Source organism: Prionailurus bengalensis, chromosome F2 (genome assembly GCF_016509475.1).
Source record: "Prionailurus bengalensis isolate Pbe53 chromosome F2, Fcat_Pben_1.1_paternal_pri, whole genome shotgun sequence".
Lineage (NCBI taxonomy): Eukaryota > Metazoa > Chordata > Mammalia > Carnivora > Felidae > Prionailurus > Prionailurus bengalensis.
Genome location: NC_057353.1, coordinates 61,244,952 through 61,266,306, shown reverse-complemented (window position 1 = coordinate 61,266,306; position 21,355 = coordinate 61,244,952).

The window sequence follows — 21,355 nt, the reverse complement described above, 5'->3', positions numbered from 1 at the left end:
GGAATTCTGCATGGCGTATCTTTATTTCACACAAAGGTCAGGAGTCTACTAACTTCCAAATATCAGTTGTAATGTCAGGCCAAATTTCCAAACCTGGAAATCCAGCACATTACATTTAATCAATATATATTATTTTGCAAAGGTCCAGGAAAAGGAAAGACTCAAAAACATTGAATTTCAGTTGTGGTGATCTTCCTTAAACTCATTAAGATTCATTCTAATTGTGGTCCAAGACAACATTTCGAATATCAGTCTGAGAATTAAACTGCACATCTAGGGGCACCTGGGTGGCTCAATTGGTTAAGCGTCTGGCTGTTTGTTTCCAGCTCAAGTCATGATTGCAAGATTCATAGGATAAGCCCTGTGCCCGGTTCCACACTGCCAGTGTGGAGCCTGCTTGGAGTTCTCTCCCTCTCCCTTTATCTCTCCCCTCCCACTCCCAAAATAAATTTTTAAAAAATTGCACATCTACATATTTCAAGTTTGGGGACGTGTTTGGGTATCAGAAATGGACTACTATTGCCTACAACTCAAGAATTTGAAATATTTTTTATTCCTGCTAATAATGAGACTATAGGCAAACTACATTTTTTAATCTACACTTGCAATCCATCCTACTGAATATCAGAACATTTGAGATCCTTAGGCTCTTCACTATCCTTTGTCAAAAATGACCAATTATAGAGAAAATATTTACAAATCACATATCTAATAAGAATCTATTCAGAATATGGTAAGAATTCATACAACTCAACAAAGAGACAAAATAACCAATTAAAAATGGACAAAGTGTTAGAATAGACATCCTTCAGAGAAGATATATAAATGGCCAACAAGGACATGAGAAAATGCCTAATGTCATTAGTCAGAAAAATGTCAATTAAAATCATAATGAGATACCATTTCATATCGACTCAGAATTTTTTAAATGCAACATAAAATAACTAGTGTTGGTAAGGATATTGAGAAACTGGAACTCTGATACATTGCTGGTAGGAATCTAAAATAGTACAGACACTGGAAAAGGGTTATGCTGTTCAGTAATTACCATGTGACTTAGCAATTCCACTCCTAGGCATATACCCAAAAGAATTGAAAACAAGCATTCAAACAAATGTACACAAATGTTCATAGCAACACTATTCACAATAGACAAAAGATAGAACCAATACAAATGTTCATCAGCTTATGAATGGATACACAAAATCTGGTATATCTGAAACATTGTTCAGCCATAAAAATGAGTGAAGTACAGACAACAATGTGAATGAGCCTAGAAAACATTATGCTAAGTTAAAGAATCAGGCAAAAAAAAGTCACATATTGTGTAATTCCATGTATATGAAATATCCAGAATAGGAAAACCCACAGATTAGTGGTTTCCAGGGGCTGGAGAGAAGAGGAAATAGGAAATAACTGCTGAATGGGTATGGGGTTCCCTTTTGGGGTGATGAGAATATTCTAGATAGTAGTGATGGCTATACACATTGTGAATGCACTACACTAAATGCCACTGAATTGTACACTACAAAATGGTTAAATGGTGAATTTTATATGTATTTTACCACAGTAAAAAGATAAATTATGAAAGGAGAGGAATTGGAGGTGGAAAACATAAACAATTCTTTCAAGAAGTTTTGTTCTAAAGGGAAAATGAGAGATGGTACAGTAGTTGAAAGGGGATGTGGAGGGACGAGTAAGTTTTTTAAACATTGGAAATCTTGCTGCTATGTAACAGTTATCAAATAGATGCTTATTGAATGGATGATTAGATGTAGGCAGAGCTTACCTGGGAATGAAAAGATGAAGACTGCCATTGATCTTCCAGATCCTTGACAGATGACATCATGATCCACCTTTGCCTCTGATACTCATAGCCTCACTTGCTAAAGAAATGAATCATGGCAGGAGAGAAGCAACATAAGGCATGGAAAACCATAGAGCCTAACTAATGCATTGCTTAAACTATCAAGTAGATTTCACCTCAGTTGATCTTCCTATAATGAGACAGTGGATAAAGGCTCTCTGCTTAACAACAAGGTATGTAAATGAGAAAACTTTTCAGTTTCCAATTGATGGTGAAAAAATTTGTCGAACTGAGTGTTTATACATAAGTGTACTTTAATAAATTCCAAGTGGTCAACAGCAAATGCCAGTTGAAAACCATTCTGTGAATCTTTGGAAATTTGCTTATTTAAGGTTAAAATTATTCACTTCTCAATCTCATTTTTTTTATTTTTTAAAAAATGTTCAATATTCTAAACATATGCAAAGATAAAGAATTTAAAGTGATCCTTTATATGCACTTCACCCAAATTTGACAACTGTCAGCTCAGAGCCAATCCTGTTTTATTTATAGCCTTACCCACTCCTCTTCCTCCTTCTTGGGGATTATTTTGTAATACATGCCAAACATCCTATCATTTAACATATAAACATTTTAGTATGAATCTCTAAAGGATAAGAATGCTCTTTAAAAATATAACTACAAGTGGAACAAGATGGCAACAGAGTAGGAGGACACTAGGCTCATCTCGTGTCATGAACACAACTAGATGACTATCAAATTATCCTAAATACCCCGGAAATTGACCTTAAGACAGAACAAATTCCACAACTAAAGGGATAGAAGAGGCCACATCGAAGATGGCAGGAAGGCAGGATGTGGTTTAGGGAGAAATGGATCATAGGTGCTGCAAAGGGAAGGGAGCCATGGTCACAGAAAAGGGTGAGAGAGAGAGAGGAGCACATAGAACACACAAGAAGGATGCTTCCCCAAAGCCATTGGCTTGGAAAACAAGAGGGGCCGAATCTTGTGAGTTCATGAAACCATCAGGGCTTAAAGCCTGGAGTGTTAAAAGTTAGTGAGCTTGGCTGGGATAGACCCCTGAGGGCACTGTCCTGCTCCAAGAGAGAAGGCAGGCAAACAACAGGGGGAGGGGCTGGGACAGACAGTGTGAAAACAGCAATCTGAAGAATGCCTGGGGCACACAGTACGGATATTATTCACTAGTCTAGGAGATTCCCTGTGAGGCAGTTTTCACAGTGATTCCTCTCCAGGAACAAAAGACCGTCTGGTGCCATTTCACTCTCCTACCCCTCAGCATAAACACAGAGCCACCCGCAGGAAGCAGCGAAGCTCCAACACAGGCTACCTAACTTGCTTACACCAAGTCCCACCCCACTGCGGTCTGGAGGGATGGCTCTTCTCAGTCAACCTTGCCTCAGTACCAGCATGGCAGACCCTTTCCCAAGAACACTAGTGATATGGAAACCTAACACAGGCTAAGGGCAAAGCACAAGCTAGCACATGACCACCACCACCACCCCCACCCCAGGTGGGATATGTATGATATTCCTCAGGCACTCCTGGCTGCCCAAGAACAAAGGAAAGGAAAGAAAACAAATGGTTAACTGATAGAGATCACAGGTACACAATACATGGGTCTCCATCAGTTTACAAATATCTTAGTAAATTACAACAAAAAGGCAATCTTATCAATAGCCTAATCTCCAGAAACCTGTAGACTCAGTTTCCTGGAGCCCCAACATCACCCCTCCATAGTGATATAGGGAACAAAGGCAAGAAGGAAAATAGCAGGTAAAATTAAATTTCCTGATAACCTGCAGCCCATTGACAAATACTTGGGACTGGCAGAGTAGAACATTTCTCCAGGAATTCCCTACTCTCTTAATGTTAATGCTCTGCTAGAGGGAAAAACAACCTTACTTTGACAATAGCTAGACCTCTAATATCCTGTGAATCTTTAGCATATGAAAATCTCTTTGAAAACTTTCCCTTGACTTTACCTTCTCCAACTCCATAGTATATAACCTGTCACTCTTCACAACCCCAGTGCAGCTCTTTCTGCCTATGGGTCCTCTCCCATGCTTTAACAAAATCACCTTTTTGCACCAAAGATGTCTTCAAGAATTCTTTCTTGGCTGTCCCCACCATCACCCCAAACCTCATCGCCAGCACAAACCCCTATCCACACCATGTCTCCTGACCAGAGAGTTCTACAGGGCCTCAGTTCTGGTGGAGTTGGTGTTGGATCTCATTTTACAAGCAGACCAGAGCACACCTAGTTAAAGTTGCCACATTTAGGCCAAGGACCAAACAATGCCCACTGCAGGCAAGAAGAGCCTCTGCAAATGAATGGCCTAAAGGATATAGAGCAGCCAAAACGCAACAGCAGAGCACATACAGTACACACTGGAGACACTCCATGAAGCACAGACCGCGGGTGCTACATGACCTCTTCTTCATAAAGCCATTACTTTTAGGAGCAGGAGGCAAAAAAGGCTTTTCTAGAAAACACACAGAAGAAGGCAGAGACTTAGCAAAATGCCAAGATGGGGGAATGTATCCCACATGAGAGAACAAGATAAGGTCACAGTCAGATATATAAGTGAAACAGATATAAGTAACATGCGTGATGAAGACTTTAAAGCAAGAATCATATGGATATTCATTGGGCTTGAGAAAAGAATGAAAGACAAGCATCCAACTCTTGATTTTGGCTCAGGTCATGATCTCACAGGTTTATGAGTTCGAGCCCCACATCAGGCTCTGTGTGCTAAACTAGCTGAGCCTGCTTGGGATTATCTGTCTCCTTCTCTCTCTGCCCCTCCCCCACTCATGCTTTCTCTGTCTCTCTCAAAGAAATTTTAAAAAAGAATCAAAGATAAAGAATGCAATAAACAAGATTGGAAACAGCTTGATGCAATGAACAGCAGGCTGGAAAAAATAGAGGAATGAATTAATGACCTAGAAGACAAAGTAATGGAAAATAATGAAGCTGAACAAAAGAGAGAAAGAAAAATTATGCAACATAAGAATAGACTTGACGAACTCAGTGACTCCATTAAAATATAATAACATTTGTATTATAGGAGACCCAGAAGAAGAAGAGAGAAAATGGGGCAGAAACTTTATCTCAAGAAATAACAGCAGAAAACATCTCAAATCTGGGGGAAGAAATAGCTATCCAGATCCTTGAGGCACAGAGAACTCCCATTAAGATCAACAAAAGCAGGCCAACACGAATTAAATTTACGAAATACAGTGATAAAGGAAAACCTTAAAAGCAGGAAGACAAAAGAAGGGCTTAACTTATAAGGGAAAACCCATAAGACTAGCTGGAGATTTCTCGACAGAAACTTGGCAAGCCAGTAGGTAGTGGCATGATATATTCAATGTGTTGAATGGGGAAATTCTGCAGGCAACAATACTCTATCCAGCAAGGCCATCATTCAGAATAGAAGAAGAGATAAAGAGTTTACCAGACCAACAAAAATTAAAGGATTTCGTGAGCCAGCCATGTAAGAAATATGAAAGGGGACTCTTTGAGTGCAAAGGAGAGACCAAAAGTAATAAAGGCAAGAAAGAATCAGTGAAAATCTCCAGAAACAACAACAAATCAAGTAATAAAATGGCACACAAAAAAGTATCTATCAATAATTACGTTGAATGTAAATGGACTAAACACTCCAATCAAAAGACATAGGGTGTCAGAATGGGTTAAAAAAAATAAAATTAAAATTAAATAAATAAAATAAAATAAAATAAAATAAAATAAACCCATCCATATGCTGCCTATAAGAGACTCACTTTAGACCTAAAGACACCTGCAGATTGAAAGTGAGGGGGTAGAGAAACATTTATCATGCAAATGGATGTAAAAAGAAAGTTGGAGTAGCAGTACTAATATTGGACAAACCAGATTTTTTGTTCTTGTTTTTATCCTTCTTTGGTATCAGGGTAGTACTGGCCTCATGGAATTATTTTGAATGTGTTCTCTCTGTTCCATTATATGTAAGATTTTGATAAAGATTACCATTAATTAAATATTTATTAGAATTCACCAATGAACCCATGTAGTCTTGGGCTGTTCTTTGCTGGGAGATTTTTGATTCCTAATACAACATTCGTTCTTGTTATTGACCTAAGATAATTTCCCACCTCTTGGATTCAAGATTCATGATTCAATCTTGATAAATTGTGTATTTTTAGGAATTATCTGGGTTTTTTCCTAAGTTATCTGATTTGTTATTATATAATTATTTACAGTAATGTTATCATACTATGTTATTTCTGTGGTTATCTGTTGTATTGTTTTCTCTTCCATTTCTCATTTTGGTTTTTGAATCTTTTCCCTTTTTTTCTTAGTTAATGTAGGTAAAGCATTACCAATTTTATTTTTTTTTAAACTGGTGATTACTTTCAATATTATGTTATTGTTTATTCTGGTCCCTATTTATTTCTGATTTTTCTTTGTTATTCTTTTTCCCTGATAAATTTTAGCTAAGTTCCTTCTTTTTCTAGGTCCTTATGATGTAATGTTGTTTATATTAAATTTTTATCTTAATATAAGCATTTATAGCATAAATTTCTAACATTTGCTTCTGCTGCATCCCATAGATTTGAGAATAATGTGTTTTCTTTTTCTCTTATTTTGAGGCATTTTTTGATTTGCCATTTCATTTCTTATCTGGCTCATTGCTGGTGCAGTAGTGTACTGTTTAATATTTACAAATTAAATATTTAATATTTATTTACATTGTTGATTGTTCAGTATGTTTTTGTTGATCTTTAGTTTTGTACAATTGTGGTTGGAAAATACAATTGGTATGATTTCAGTCTTCTTAAATTTGTAATATGTTATTTCTCTTTGTATGTGATTTAACCAGAGGATTCTTCTTTGTGTACATGAAGAAAATGAATATTCTTTCTATTTTTCTTGGATAGAATGTTTTATACATATCTTTTAGAACCATCTATTCTGAAGTATGCCTCAAGTAAAAAATGTTCTTGTTGAAAAAAATTACTTTAACTGAGGGTACTCACTCAAAATAAAACATATCCGAGGGGAGGTGGGTAGGGGGATAAGTGAAATAGGTGAAGGAGATTAAGAGTACACTCATCATGATGAGCACTGAATAATGATGTATAGAATTATTGAATCACTATATTGTATGCCTGAAACTTATATAACACTGTATGTTAACTATACTGAAATTAAAATAAAAACCTTAATGAAAAAGTGTTTTTAATTTTTAAAAAAGTAAATGGACAGAAAATATATATACCATACAAATAGTAACCATAAGAAGAGTGGAGTGAAATTAATTGCAGATAAAACAGAATTCAAGACAAAGATCATTATCAATGATAAAGATATTTTATAATGATAAAGGAATTTGTTGTTAGGAAGTTAAGTCTTATAACATAGTTTTAAAATATATTAATTAAAAATTGATAGAAATAAAGGGAGAGATATTCAATTCCATAATTATAGCTTGAGATTTTAACATGCCTTATTGATAGAACAACTAGACAAAAAAAAAATCAGTAAAGACATAAAGCACCAGAACATTTTAAAAATGATAAAATAAAAATATAACCACAATACCGTTCCATATCTAAAATAAATAATTCTTTACTATCATCCTTTTGAACCTGACCTTCCATGAGCTAGTGGACAAAGAGTTTGTCCAGTTTTAAATGTATTTTTTTAATGTTTTTTTTATTTTTAAGACAGAGCATGAGCTGGGGAGGTACAGAGACGGAGGGAGACAGAGTATCTGAAGCTGACTCTACCGTCAGCAGAGAGCTCGATGTGGGGCCCAAACTCTTGAACTGTGAAATCATGACCTGAGCTGAAGTCAGACTCTCAGTCGACTGAGCCACCCAGATGCCCTGAGATTGCCCAGTTTTATTCTGCAACTTAAAATCCTATCAGTGGTTGAAGTAAAACTTAACATAAATTAAATCCAACTGATTCCAGACAAGAAGTACAGTGCATAAGAAAAGAGTTTTCTATCAGATGCACCTTTGCCAATAAACGGTGATCAATTCTGGACCATCAAAAGAAGCAGTTATTGTTACCTATACTCATATAATGCTAAGGAGGAAAAGGTGCTAGTGAGAAAACATCTCCCAGGAATAATCCATGACTGCTACACCTTCATAATTCTACAGTATGTGCAGAGATTTCCCATATGGACTTGACATGCCAAAGAAAAATGCTGCTTGGTTTTGGAGATAGTATCTTGGAGAGAAATGTAATAGAGAGCTTTCTGGGGCTCAACAAATTCATCATGTACTAACAATTTCAGATAACATGAAATGCTGCCTTCCAAGGAAAACCACGAAGTATTGCCAGTGAACTTAAAGTCTAAAATAGGGAATTGCCAAGTCTTGGGATGAAACATGTAAATTTATTTCTTCACCATGAAGGTGGTTACTGGGAAAGCTAAAGGAAGATGCTGGAGAAACTGACCATGACTTTTGATTGATGGGTCCTGATTTTCTCCCTCATGATTTAAAATGGGTTGTTTTGTTTTGTTTTTGTTTTTAAAATTTTTAATGTTTATTTTTCAGAGACAGAGCATGAGCAGGGGAAGGGAAGAGAGAGAGGGAGACACAGAATCCAAAGCAGGCTCCAGGCTCTGAGCTGTCAGCACAGAGCCTGACATGGAGCTCAGACTTATGAACTGTGAGATCATGACCTGAGCTGAAGTCAGACACTAATCCAACTGAGCCACTCAGGCACCCCTAAAATAGGTTTTTTAAAGAAAAGTGGAATATATGACAAAGACTTGGAAGAACATATTTGGTGGAAGATTTATTATTTGCATGGCCAAAAAAATAATGAGGGGACAGGGTGCTTGAAAGTGAAGTTTATAGGTGACAAAATTCTTTCAATGAAATTATAAAACAGTACTCTATGAAAGACAACTAAATGATGTAACATATAAGACTGAGCTACTTGAAGTTAAAGACCAGACATTCATTTTTATATTCCTTGTATCTTATAAAGCACTTGAACCAGGTAAGTTCATTGTATCATTGTATCATTGTTTTGTATCATTGAGGATTAGATACCACTGCAAATAACAGAAAAAACAAAAATATCAAGACATGACTTTATTTCTAAGTTATAAGAAAGAATCCTGAAGATGGACACTTGAGAGGTCACATGAGAGCTCTGTAAAGTTATCATGGGTCCAAACTTGTCCATCTCACTGCTCTACTATCCTTAGCATAACCCTTGTGCTCATGGTCCAAGATTACTGCTGGAGCACCAGCTATCATATCTACATTCCAAGCAGCAAAATGGAGGAAAAAGAAGTCTGGACTGCTTTTTTTTTTTTTAATGTTTATTTATTTCTGACAGAGAGAGAAACAGAGCATGAGTGGGGGAGAGGCATAGAGAGAGGGAAACACAGAATCCGAAGCAGGCTGCAGGCTCTGAGATATCAGCATAGAGCCCTATGTGGGGCTCGAACTCACAGACCATGAGATCATGACCTGAGCAGAAGTCAGACACTTAACCAACTGAGCCACTCAAGTGCCCCGGGCTGCTGCTTTTAAAGAAATCTTTGGGGCGCCTGGGTGGCGCAGTCGGTTAAGCGGCCGACTTCAGCCAGGTCACGATCTCGCAGTCCGTGAGTTCGAGCCCCGCGTCGGGCTCTGGGCTGATGGCTCGGAGCCTGGAGCCTGTTTCCGATTCTGTGTCTCCCTCTCTCTCTGCCCCTCCCCCGTTCATGCTCTGTCTCTCTCTGTCCCAAAAATAAATAAACGTTGAAAAAAAAAATTTAAAAAAAAAAAATCTTTTAGGAACACTCACATATCACTGAGTAGAACATATTCACTTGGCCACACCTACATGCAAGGGAGTTTGGGAAATGTAATGTTTTACCTGGGGCTATGTGCCAAACTAAAGGAAAAGGGAAAGATATTGGGAAGTAGTTCTCAGTTTAGCATGGAACTCAATATAGATCTTTATTCTATATCAATAGGAAAGAGAAAATTATCAGATCCAACTACAATATTAAAATAGTAACTATGATTTACTGAGCTAGATGCTTTAGTTCATTTTGGGCAATGAACACCACAGCATGAGGCTATAGATACTATTTAGCCTAATTTTACAGATAAGAAAACTGAGTTTCAGAGAAGTTGAGCAACTTGCTGAAGGTCACACAGCTATGGAAAAGCCATGATATAAATCAAGGTCTACCTGGTTCCAAAGTCTGTTCTGTAAAAATCTTTGCTCCTTGATATGGTTCGTGTACCAGCAGCCTCGGAATTACCTGGAATCTTGCCCCCCCCGCCCCCACCAAAAAAAAAAAAAAAGCAAACAAACAAAAAATAGAATTTTTGGACCCCACCCTAAACTGCCAAATGCAGATCTGCAATTTAACAAGTTCCTGAGCTGTAAATCTATTAAAGTTGGACAAGCATCATTCCCTGCCATTCTGCCATAAATATATCAGACCTCACTGATAATAAAGTTCGCCTTTATTCTTTAGGGAAAGAATTTCAGTCAGTTATATTTTAGTGTGAGTTTATATAATAATGTTAATTCCTCACATAGGATTAGCAGATAGGGGAATAATTTCCAAATAACATGGAAATTACATTAGTTCAAATATGATTCCTTTCCCCAGCACATTAACTTTTTGCCCCCATCAAGTTAATGCAAAGCAATTAACACAGTTGAGCACCTAGCCACAGAAAGCACAAGACTGTACATCACTCCCAATCACTTCAAGTCAGTCCTTGGCTCACTTTAGCCACATGCTGTGTCTCTAAAGTGCTTACTGCTGGAGTTTCCTTTATCTCTGTGCATTTTGTCCTTGCCTCTTAATGTAGCAGCTCCCACCTTCCCTTTCACCTCTTCCATCAAGCCACCTTCCCCATCTTTTTAGGAAAAGTACTCTATTTACCATGTTACGTCTTTGATGAATGGTAACTTAGTATGTCTTTTTTAAGTTTGCAAGGATTTTTCATTAAGATGTTAACATTTTTGATAGTTGTATAGGATTTAAGAGACCTACCCAGCTTAATTTTCTTCCAGTTTGCCCTATTATTTTTAGTAAGCAGTTTTGCTAAATGAAAGGAACAAAGTATATCGTGTTACAACAACACAAATGCCCACATTCTGCAATGATTAGAGGGGTTCAGAAGAAACACTATCCATCTACTTTTGGATAAATACCCGTTATTCTCAAAGGTGCAGCACAATGCACAGAAGAGATGATGGACTTGAAGACAGAAGAAATGCATTAAAATAGTCACTGACAAAAATCCCCAGCTAAAGGGTTAAAACTGCTCTCAGCATTGAAATGCAGTTAGTATGATGAAAGTTTCTGAGACAAGTCCAAGTGATTAACATAGGCCCCTACCCAGCTTCTGCTTTTGCAGCTTCACCTGGTCTCAACCTCAGTTCTTGACAAACTCACAGTCTCACCTGGCCCACAGACCTACAGCATCCCTGGGCCTGCTCTGGCCTCTGGTGATTTTTCTTTGCTGACCCCTACCTGTCTGATCAGACCTTTTGTACACTTGGACAGAGAGATTCGCAGCCCCTCTCCAGTGTACGATACTGACTCAAACCCATATGCTCAAAGCATGGGGCTGTGAATGAAATCTACCATTTCTGTGGCTCACAAAGCTCTCTCTCACACACACCCCATTACCCGTTTACTTAATACCTCAGCACATTAAGAATTAATATTTCCATGTTTTGTCCTCAATCTTATATAATTTCTTATGTCTTCTTATATAATTTCTATGTCTCTTTATAATATTTTTGACTATGGTTGTCCTTAAAATGCATTCCTGCTTTGATCAAAATATTAAAGTCCCTTCTATTTTTAAATGTTTTTAAGCTTATTTATTTTGAGAGAGAGGGAGAAAGAGAGCGTGCACACACAGTGGGAAAAGCGTAGAGAGGAAAGACAGAATCCCAAGCAGGCTCTGCACCATTAGCACAGAACCGGAGGCAGGGCTCAAATTCACAAACCAAGTGATCCTGACCTGAGCCAAGATCAAGAGGCAGACACTTAACCAACTGTGCCACCCAGGTGCCCCTCCAGTCCCTTTTAAAGATAAAATGGATATTGTTGACATTAGAGGAAAAGCCAGAATATACGATTGTTTTCCCAGTTACTTTCTGTCCATTTCTCTGCTTAGTCCAGAATCTTAACGAGACTATTCACTCTAGATTTTCTTAAATAAAGTTTAGAAGTTTCATGCAACAAATATTTTATACTTTGATTTTTTTAATTTAAATAAAATTTTTAAAAATTCTGGTGCCACATGCTCAATACTCACCCATTACTAACATTGAAATACTCCTGAACATCTATCCATTTGCCTTATACCTCTCCTAATCGAATGCCTCCTACTTACCATATATATTTTTTATATTATAAAATAACCCTCCTTTTAAAATTTGGCAATTCAAAGGAATAAGTCTACAAAATTGTGTGTAAATCTTTAATTACCAATCAGTTGGTAATTTTTCTCTGTAACCATTTTTGTTTCACAGTAAGTCTCAGTTGTGTGTGTATGCATGTGTGTGTGCATGTCATTGTGAAATAAGAAAGAACACAGCTGCTTTCATAAACATATGCAGAACAGTGGCAGCCTCCAGTTCTTCAGACACTGGTTGTCCCAAATCACACAAGTCATCAACTGAATAATCAGAAAAGGAAAACAGGATATTTTCAACCAAAGAGGATGAAAGCCGATTTAAATTGGTCCTGTCATGGTTTCAGTCAAACAAATCTACAGTTATTAAAATTAACATGCAGAATCATCAAATAAGTATTGCCAGGTAAAGGAGATAGTGACTGCAGCTAAATTCTATAACAAGAAAAGTTAACTTGACATTCTGGTACAAGGAGATCAATGAATATGTCGATAGGATGGGACTTTAAGCCAGAACAGAACATAAACCTTGGTCAAAAGAATCAAATTCAGCAGATTTAGGTGACCAGGGCTGTATGTGAAGAAACTATATAAAAATCCGTGAAAGGGAAGGTGGGCTTCGGTGGAGATCTAATGAGTATAAAAATGGTTCAAGAGGAAAGAAGTGATAGTACCTTGGCAATTCAGTACTGGAGGGAAAGTGGGAGCGGAAGAAAAGTGAGAGAAGAGAAGGGGAAAGGGGGAGAGAGAGAGACATTTTCAAATATGGATTACAAGATGGACATAGAGTATAGTTAAGAGGGACATTTAAGAGTATCCAAGTATTTTCAATGTTCTTAAAACTTGAGTATCTGATAAATATTTGCCATACCTTGCTATTTCATTGCTCAGAAAGAAGGAACAAGAACAATAGCCACAATTTACTGAGTAATAACTCAGTTCCAAGCATTATGCTACATACTTTGAATATATGATCTCATTTAATTCTTTCAACAATCATGAAAATTATTATCCCCATACAGGCGGTAATTGGTAGGGCCATTTTGTAAAGCCCTCAAATTTTGGGCAGGGAGGGGATTTATTTTACAGTAATAACATTACCCTAAGTAATAAAGAAGATCAGGGTAGATTCTCTTGAGGAAATAACTGTGGAACTAAGATTGTGGAAGATTAAGAATTAGACTAAGGGCATGGTCTCATGGTTTGTGAGTTTGAGTCCCATGTCTGGCTCTGTGCTGACAGCACTGTTTAATTAAATAAACATTAAAAAAAAAAAAAAGACTGGGGGTGGGGGGGTGGAAATACAAGACTATTCTAAGCACAAGGAACAGCCAGTGCAAAATTCTTGAGGCAGGAGTACTCATAGTGCATTTGATGATTTTAAAAGTGGAGTGACTGGAGCACAGTGCAGGGGCGCAGGGGTGGTGCAGCGAGGAAGCTGGAGCAGGAGACGGGCTACATCAAGTATTCTGGCTAACAGCCTAAAAGCTATGGAAGAGTTTTTAAAGGGGAGGGGACTGTTCACACATGTGTTTTGCAAAGGTTCTTTTGGCTGCATTGCAAGGAATTGATTAATTGAAGAAGAACGAGAGTGGAAGTGGAGAGACCAGTTAAAGAAGCCAATGAGAGAATAGAAACTTGGTGACATGGACAACAAACAAAAACAGAACAAAACTAACCTTTATATAACCTTCCTCCATCTGCTCTATGTCAGTGTATGGCTACCCAGTCTAGACCATATAATCCTTATAAGTAAGTTCCAAACCAGAGGAATCATCTTTGCAACTCCCTCTACCACAACTCCATAAGGAATCAGCTACCATTTCCTATTGGTTTTATTTCCTTAAAAACAAAACAAAACACACACACACAAACGAACACAAATTACACTTGGTCATTTACTCTAGTCCTCTCCAATATGCCTGGATGGTCTTTCTAAAATGCAGAATCCTCCATCAGTGTCCATATACATGACTTTCTTTTTTTTTTTCTTCTGTCCTTAGTTTGTTCTCTACCGCCACAGGACTTTTGTACATGCCGTTCTCTCTTCCTGGGACTCAACCTCAATATCCCAGCTGCAAAATTCCTCAAGAAAGACCTCTCTTCCACTCCCAACTGCCCTACTTTTGGGTCTCCTTGTATATTTGACTTTTTTTGTGCCACAGGCATGTCTAAAAATTTAAAAATCCCTCCCTAGCTATACTGAAAGCTTCATGGAGGCAGGTTCTATCTCTGCTGTACCCCAACTATCTATAAATCTAGGTTGACTGAACCCTTAGATTTTATGGAGCTTGTTTAAGGGTTTTATGTTACTTTCGTCGCTACAGAGCCATTAAAATGAGTTTTTGTGTCGTGGCAAACAACGATAGCTCTTCCCTCTAAAACAAGTGCAAGAATAAAGGTAAAAACCAGGGATTCACTTCACTGGCAAGCACTGCGCGTGCGCTATCTGCCAGGTTCTCAACCCTTGAAGACGCTCTGGCCAGAAAATCACCTTAGCGCCTGCTTATTTCGGAGCTGCACAACCAGAGGGCGGGGTCCAAAGAGGAGGAAATGGTCACTGCGCCTGCGTCCGCTCCTTCTGGGTCCTAGGCTGGCTGCGCAGGCGCATATGTACCATTTTGACCGTAAACATCCTGCCGATTTGAACCGAGGATTTGGGCGGCAGGAAGAGCCGCGGCGTAACGGCAGCCATCTTGTTTGTTTGAGTGAATCGGAAAGGAGGCGGTGGCTGTGGCGGCGGCGGGAGCTGCTCCGAAGCTACACCTCACAGGGGCTCCCCCCCCCTTTCCCCGCCCCCTCCCCCGACCCTTTTCCCCTCCCCAGGCCACCCAGCCCGCCCAGCTCCCGGCGGAGTACAAGGTAAGATACTCGGCCGGCCCCTCTTATCCTCCGGCTCCCTCCCCCTACCCCTTCCCTGCCGTCCTGCCGTCCTGCCGTCTAGGAGCCGGGCTCGGGGAGGGGGGGTGGGGGGGGGGGGAGCGAGGGAGGAAAGCACTCGCCGTATCCCGGGACGGTGGCCGTGCTGCCACCCTCCGAGCCCTGGAACGGCAGCGCCGCCTGCCCAGGCCGCTTTCCCCGGGCCCGCCCTCGGCCAGGACCCGCGCAACCTGGGCCCGCATTATCGCTTGTCTGGTAACAAATGGTTCTGGTCCGTTCCAAGACCGAAAAAGCCGTTACTCCTCCAGTCCCTCGGGAGCCACATCTCCCCGAGGAGGCAGAGGAAACCTTGGGTCCTGGAGGGAAAGGAGGAGGTTTGAACGAGCCCGCTCTGGGACTGGGCCGCCTACTCGGGCAAAAATGGCTGTCTAGGAAGACGCGGGACGCGGGGCGGGCGGCGGTGGCGGGTCGGCGCCCGCGGTGGCAGCTCGGTGGGGCAGCAACCGTCTGCCGAGCTTGGGTGCGGGGGGTCGGAGACGTGCGGGCACTGCCCTCGCGGGCGCTGTGGACCCATAGCACGGCGACGGGCCCCTCGCCAGGGATTGCTGCTGCTCCCCCTCCCCTTTTTTTAAGGAAATATTTTACGTTGGGAATATTACACACTGGACAGACCAATAGAAAACGAGACCAAGGAAAGTTGCTTCTGATTCTTAGGAAATTAGCATAATTGGTCCCCCCCACCCTACTTTTCTAATGATTAGGGATAGTGTTTTGTTAATTGATATAGAGACGCTTTGGGAAGGTGGTTTCTGACAAATGCTTGGTGTCTTTCTCCTTTCTGAGAAAGTCTTTGCGATTGATCTGCTGTAATAGAGTGGGGTGACACTATCTACGTGTGGTGCCAGACCTAGCGGCATTCTTTCAAATTTGAAAGAAGGAAACGCTGGAGGGTTTGTCTGCCCACCCTATGATTGTAACGCTGTCTTAAGGGTGCAAAAACCGCGCTAGTGTTTTAATGATTTCTGGTAAAGGCTTATGTCTGTCAGCTTTCTTTGCAAGCGAAGTTTAATATTTGTTCTCATAATGCTGTTTAGAATCATCACTGAAATCCAGAAAAAAAATCTTTTTAAAAATGAATGCAAATGCCAATGAGCTGTGTGAATCGGCAGAATTTTAGAGACGGGCTGGAGAAGCTTTCCTAAGTTGTAGAATCTTTAAATTTATTTTTGTTTTTAATGTTGGAGGCAATTTACAATTATTTTTAGAAAGACACTGATGAGGACATATACCGTAACCAGTGATTAAATTATTTAACAGTTCGTAAATTGTTGAGGTGACAGCAGTGCATAACTAATGGACATAGTGCTTTTCATAAACAAGTCAGAATTACATTGGTAAAGAGTAACCTTAATAACTTTTTTGTTTATAAAGACGACACATTAGTACACTCTACAGTTGTTTTTCGCTTAGAGTGGTAGGTTTAAAGTATTCTTAAAATTATTTCTTTCCTGATGAATTTATATTTATTGGAAGGCAAATATTCTGAAAAAATTTTATCTTTCATAGTTTGGTGCAGAAGGGAAATTTCTAATGTTTAAGAAATAAAGGTTTTGTGTATTTTGTTTAAATGTTGTGATGTCAGATTGTTAGGCATGATCATGCTTTTTATTTTCTGCTGTGAGATTTTTTTCAAATTTACTGTTTATTTACATCCCGGTAGGATTGTGCTAGTTTGCTGTTCTGTTTCATTCTCATAATCTTTTTTGGTTAACATCCTTATTTTATAGATGTGAAAGCTAAGACTCAGTTAAATAACTTTTAACCGTTACAGAACTCAGGAGGGAGCTGAATTTGAATCTAGGACCTTTTGATTGTAAAATTGTTGTTCAAAGAATGTTAGTAGCTGAAGGGTGGGGAGCTCTAGTGTGCAGGGTTGGAAATAACTTCTGTTCCTGAGACAGCCCCCAAACCTCCAGAGATCATCACATTCTTATCTGAGTTTTAGGTATAGATGTTTTCCAAGGTTAGTAAATCACTGAATTTCAACCTTCCAGGTTTTTATAGTTTGTGAAAATGGACCACACAGACTAAGCAGCTTGTTAATTAATGGCAAAGCAGGATTGTGTCTTGACTTACAATATAATAGTTTTTACTTTGGGTGATATTTGTGTGTGTTCCAAGTTAAAGTCGAACAGTACAAAAAGATAGGTGTCACTTTCCCAGCAGACCCGCTTTCCAAAGGTAACCAGTGTCATCAGTTTCATTTGTACACCACAGATAATTTATGTAAGTGCATTAAATATATCTTACAGAGAGAGCCTTCCTTTAAAGAGTACATATATGTATATCATTGTTTAAGTCTGCATGGAATTCTGTTATATGGCTGTATTAATTTGTTAAAAGTCACTAATTAGCAGCCAGGTAAATTATTTCTAATGTTTTGCTGTTAAAAGACATGCTGGCAAGGCAACACAGTGTTGCCTTAGAGGTGTGAGCTCTGAAATTCAAGTTTCACTTGAATTAAATGCTAATGACCTTTGGCACATTGTCCATTTTCTCTGTTTCCTCATCTGTAAAATGGGCTGGTGCTTACCTCATATGACTGTCGTTAAAAGGATGGACACATCAGTTTTTAACATTTTTTGTTGTTATTATATATCTCAAGGTATGCCATTGGCATTATTACTGGAAGTGCAGTTTCTATTTCGAGTGTTTGAGATTTTCATAACATGTTGGCAAATTGCCCTTAAAAGAGGTTATCCCAATTTATACAACCATTGTCCTGCCCTGCTTTCTAACAGATGAGTGAAATATCATAATGACTAATATCATGGTAGAAACATTGCTTCTACATTGTAGAAACAAGGCTGTAATTTGCCTTTTTTTGTAAGATCATAAATTGTCATTTTTTTCCACTTCTAATTATGTTCAAAAATACTGATTTGTCATTTCACTTTAGACTTAAATTACTTTTTAGGCTATATTGAAAAAAGTTTGCTGCTTTAGAAAAAAATGAGAAATCCTGACATTGCATAAGCTGTCCTCTCAGACCAAATACAGGCTTTATGCTAAGATCTTTTACAAAGGATTAACAGACTTAGAATTTGCAACATTTACAGAGATTAATCAACTTTTTTTTTAAATTAAAGTATGGTAATACTAAGAAAAAAGATTGTTCAAAAGATTGTACTTTATTTAGATATAAGCCAGTTGTTGATCTACCACTGTGCTTCAGACGTCCTATAGTTATTAGGGTGATTTCCTCTTGCTAATTGTTTCCCAGAATAACTTTCGCACCACTTTGCTTTAGTTACCCCATCCCATGCCAAGAAAGCATCTATTTAGGAATCTTTGCCTCCACATAACTGGGATATTTTAGGCATGGTACTCTGACTAGCAGCTTAAGTCCTGGCCATGAGTTACTGACACCTGTTGAAAAGTGCCAGTAGTTTTAATTTCTAAAATTTCCAGAATTTTTTACATATGTCAATTGTGAGATCACTTGGTGTATCTCATTTCCTTATTCATTAAGCACGTATTTAGTAGTTGTTATGAAGCAGGCGGTATTCTAAAATCTAAATATTAAGGAGATATTTGTTTGGAATACAGCTATCTTCTATAGTGAAAATTGGGACTTCTTGTGTATGACAGCAACTGTATTTCTAAGAACACATTGCCATATTGGATTTCTACAAAATCCTGTAGACTTTATTTATAGCGCTGTAGAGGCAGCTTAATTTTCAGGCTAACAAACATTAAGGCTTAAAGTAAAAGCATTGCTTTGCAACATAGGCTCTCTTTGATTATGGGAAGCATATTTGGAAATATAAAATACTGCTGAGCAGGATATAAGATACACTTGAGGAGTTAGTGTTTAATTCTGTCGTAGAGTGTTTAATCTGAATTCTTCCTACTTTTCACATTCCTTAGTCACATTTAAGAGAGTTCACAACATTGGGAAGTTGATGAAGCCTGTTTTTGTTTTTTGTTTATTGTTTTCTTTTGAAACAGTTTTCCTAGTGTGAATTAATAATGATCCTCTGGACACATCTGGTTCAGCGATTGAAAATTTCAGGACCCTTTGCCATTAAGTAATAGAAAAACGGAAAGGAGGCAAACCTGACTGAATTACTCTTGCACAACCACCCTCCACCCTTTCAAACTTTTTTGACAGGCATGAAATCTCTTGCCTATAATATGTTTAACTAATATATGTTTCCTGTACAACACTGGAAAGAATGGATACAGTTGTTAATTCAAAATACAATAAGCAAAATTCTCATTATAAAATTTACAGATTCTCATTTTAAAATTTACAGTTTCTGCAAAAACTTGAAAATTTAGAGTTAACTTACTCTGGATATTTTTTTTAAGCTAATTCTAAATTTTACATTCCCACTGGCAGTGTATAAGAGGTGAAGCTTCTCTGTATCCTCACCCGCCTTTGATGTTGCCATTATTTTTTATTTTACGTTTTCATAATGTGCAGTAATATCTCGTGGGTCTAAATTTGCATTTTCTTAATGACTGGTGATGTTGAACATCTTTTCTTGTTCTTATTTACCTTTGGTATATCCTTTTCTGTGAAATTTCTCTTCATTTCTTTTGCCCATTTTCCAATTAGATTTTTTAAAGTTTATTTTGAGAGAGAGTGCTTGAGTGCACATGTGCAAGTGGGGGAGGGGCAAAGAGAGGGGGAGAGAATCTCAAGCAGGCTCCAGGGTGTCAGTGCACAGCCTAAGCGGGGCTCCAACTCAGGAAACTCTGAGATCATGACCTGAGCCAAAACCAAGAGTCAGACGCTTAACTGACTGAGCCACCCAGGCACCTCTCTAATTAGATTTTTTTACTTGTGTTTTTAGAATTCTTTATTCTGGATCTAGGTTCCTGTCAGATATGTCATTTTCAGTTTTTTCCCCATTTTGTATCTTTGCATTCTCTGTGAACTCTTTTATATAACAAAATTTCTTAATTTGATAAAGGCCAATTTATTGCCTTTTTGTCCTTTATGGGACATGTTTTTGGTGTCCTGTCCAAAAATTCTTCCCAAGGTTTAGGTACCAGAGGTTTTCCTCTCTGGTTTTTTTCTAAAAATTTTATAGTTTTACATTTAAGTCTGTGATTTATTTTAAATTATTTTTTTTTTTAAGCTTACTTATTTTGAGAGGGACAGCAGGGACAGAGAGTCTAGAGAATCCCAAGCAGGCTCTGCATAGCCAGCTTGCAGTCACGTGCAGAGCCCAATGCGGGGGTCAGACCCATGAAACCATGAGATCATGACCTGAGCCAAAATCGAGCATTGGACCTCAGCCAACTGAGCCACCCAGGCACCCCTGAATTACTGTTTATATAATGCATGAGGTTTGGATCAAGAGTCATATTTTGTGGATGATATCCAATCACCATTTGCTGAAAAGACTGTCCTTTCCCCTTTGTCAAGCTTCTTCATCTTTGTGAAAAATCAGTTGGAGTTATTTATGTGGATTTATTTCTGGGTTTCTGTCCTGTTTCATTGGTGTGTGTGTGTGTGTGTGTGTGTGTGTGTGTGTGTGTGTGTGTGTGTGTTTTCTGCCACACAATGTTGACTATTGTAGCTGTTAGGTAAATCTCGAAATTGGTTAGACAAATTCATCCCACTGTATTCTTTTTTAAAAAAGTAGTTTTAGCTATTCTCGTTCCTTTGCCTTTCCAAAGAAATGTTACAAAAATCTTGTCAATGGCTATAAAAAAAAAAAAAAACCTCAAAAGGATTTCAATAGGCATGATGTTAAAGTTTCTTTTGAAACTAAACATACAGGGGCACCTGGGTGGCTCAGTTCAGCATCCCACTCTTGATTTCAGCTCAGGTCATTGATCTCATAGTTCCGGGGATCAAGCCCCACATTGGGCTCTGTGCTGACATCCTGGAGCCTGCTTGGGATTCTCTCTCTCCTCTCTCTGCCCGTGTCCCGCTTGCATGCACATGCATGTGCTCTCTCAAAATAAACATGAAAAAAATAAATAAACATACACTTGTCATGCTACCCAGCAATCATACTTCAGGACTTTTGCCCCAGAGAAATGAAAACTCTGTTCACTAAAAGTCTATATACACAGGTGTTTATAGCAGCTTTATTTGAAACAGCCTCAAACTGGAAACAACCAAATGTCCTTCGATAGGTGATTGACAAAGCAAATAGTGGTGTACCTCTCTATCCCATGGAATGCTACTCAGTGATCAAAAGGAACATACTATTGATAACTTGCAAC